Raw genomic sequence first — 2,307 nt, forward strand, 5'->3', positions numbered from 1 at the left:
CCGAATCTCCTAGACAGAGTTTTAATTAATGTAATGACCGAAATAAAATTTTATTTAAGTCTACCATTTTATTCAAATGAGAAAAAAAATAAAAATATAAAATAACATTAGAGAAAGTGAAGAGAACTCCCTCCATTTTATTCAGGATCGTCATTGACCATGGTGGTGTCAAATGGCCATTTGTCATACCAACCATAACCATCTAGGAAGTAATCATATTCTTTCCCATCAAATCTCTCCTACATCTTATTAGGAAAAGAAAACCCGTAATAATCTTTCTTGGTGGCCTTATTTAACTTCCTGTAATTCCTACAAATCCTCCAACCCGTGACTCGAATATCTGCAATAATCCATCTGACACCCTTTTTGTGCTTTTCCAAAACAACAAATGACACTTCTTCTTGATTCTTGCTGAACTCAACTAAAATCATGATAAGTAAAAATGAAGAAACCCAAACAATCATATTTCAAATGAGGAGGCAAAGTCTTCAGTTCCAATTTGACTGGCTCTTCAGTCAACACTTTTGGTTGTGTGTACACCCGAGATAATAAGTCTAATGATTCCAATGGAACTTTCTAAGTGAATCCCTTCGTTTTAGCTTCTAACAAAGCCAAACATTCCTCCTCTTCATCATCACTTGGCAAATCCACTAGCAGAATACATTCTAACGGATCTTCTATTGAATTGAGCTCCAGCTCTGTAGAAGCCAACAATTCCATCTTGGAAATAGTAAAACAGTATTCAACTACATCTGAGGATTTAGCAGCATCAAAGTCATTAAAAGTCATCATGTCATCAAAAATTTCTTTCAAATGAGTATCCCATTGCTTCTTCTGGAATCGTTGAGGATATGGCAATGGTGGAATCTTAGCTTTAACCAAACAACTCTTCTGTGGAAATTTTTCTGCATTCGACAAGGGTGTTAGATAATCAGAACTAACTGGTTTAGAGTTTATCTCATCAAGGATCACTAAATCTGACTTCTGTGATACAGGAGTTTCAACACTTGGCTGAACTTCCTCTTTGTCTTGAGCTACAATAGGCTCAGCTTGAACCATAACCACCTTAGGCTCCAATGTCTTTCCACTTGGCAAAAAGACTATTTTACAATATTCTTTGCCCAAGATTCTTGGATTTTCTGTGTCGCTTGGCCAAATACCTTGGGGTTTATTTTTAAGTTTATTGGTTAACTGACTCATTTGATTCTCCATATTTCTTAAAGTGGTATCATTCTTCTCTATGTATGCCTTCGCCGGATTCTCAAGATCATTTGAAGATTTAGTTGGTGGGGGCTGTTGCACTTGTTGAGAATATTTTGACGAATAATTTGGTCAAAATAGCATAACAGAGTCACTATGGCCTGCCCATTGATTACTCCATGGAGAAATTGGATGATTTTGGCATGAAGAGTTGTAAAAATTTGATTGCGGAACATTCCAATTCTGATTTCCCATGTAATAATTTGACTCTTGATTTGATGGGCAATTTTCAAAGAAATAGCCATCTCTATAGTATTCAAAAGAAATATTCTCGAATTGGTTTGGCTACTGACTTGACAGATTACCATTGAAACCATTAACAATTATGTTCTTAAGCATAGAAGATATAAAGGATACCTAGGCTGCCAAAGAAGCAAGTGTGCCCGCTTCATGTAATCCTGCTGCTCGATTGGTTGGCCACTGATAGTTATTTCTGGCAATTCTTTCAATAATCTCATAAGTATCATTATAAGACTTAGAAAGAAGGACTCCATTTGCTGAAGCATCCACGATCATTCTAGTATGAATATTAAGAGCAATATAGAAAGTCTCTATTTTAACGCAGCAAGGAATACTGTGATGAAAGCACTTTTGTAATAACTCCTTGAACCGCTCCCATGCCTCATATAAAGATTCTTTATCAAGTTGCTGAAATTAAGTGATTTCATTTCGGATCTTGGCGGTTAAAGATGGAGGGAAATATTTCATTAAGAAATGTTCAACCAACTCTTGCCATGTAGTTATGGAACCGAACGGTAGGGTGTTCAACCACGCTCGTGCTCTATCTCTTAAGAAGTATGGAAATAATCTCAGTCTCAAGGCGTCATCAGTAACCCCGACTAGTTTAAATGAGTCACTCACTTCCATGAATAGCTGAAGGTGAAGATGCGGATCTTCATTAGGAATCCCACTAAATTGACCCATATTTTGCAACATGTGGAACATGACCGGCTTCATCTCGAATTGTTGTGCCTCAATTTTGGGTGTCCTAATACTCGAATTGAATTCGTTGAATAGAGGAATGGCATATTGTTGAATGACACAGCT

The 2,307-nt window shown here is 36.8% G+C and overlaps 1 non-coding gene across 1 annotated transcript; it reads left to right on the forward strand.

Annotated features, from left to right (window-relative positions):
- The first annotated feature begins 1,830 nt into the window (after window positions 1-1,830).
- LOC121228704 (small nucleolar RNA R71) lies at window positions 1,831-1,938 on the forward strand. The gene has a single exon (XR_005926279.1). It is a non-coding gene; the product is annotated as a small nucleolar RNA R71 (small nucleolar RNA).
- Window positions 1,939-2,307: the final 369 nt, after the last annotated feature.

Source organism: Gossypium hirsutum, chromosome A04, assembly GCF_007990345.1.
Source record: "Gossypium hirsutum isolate 1008001.06 chromosome A04, Gossypium_hirsutum_v2.1, whole genome shotgun sequence".
Lineage (NCBI taxonomy): Eukaryota > Viridiplantae > Streptophyta > Magnoliopsida > Malvales > Malvaceae > Gossypium > Gossypium hirsutum.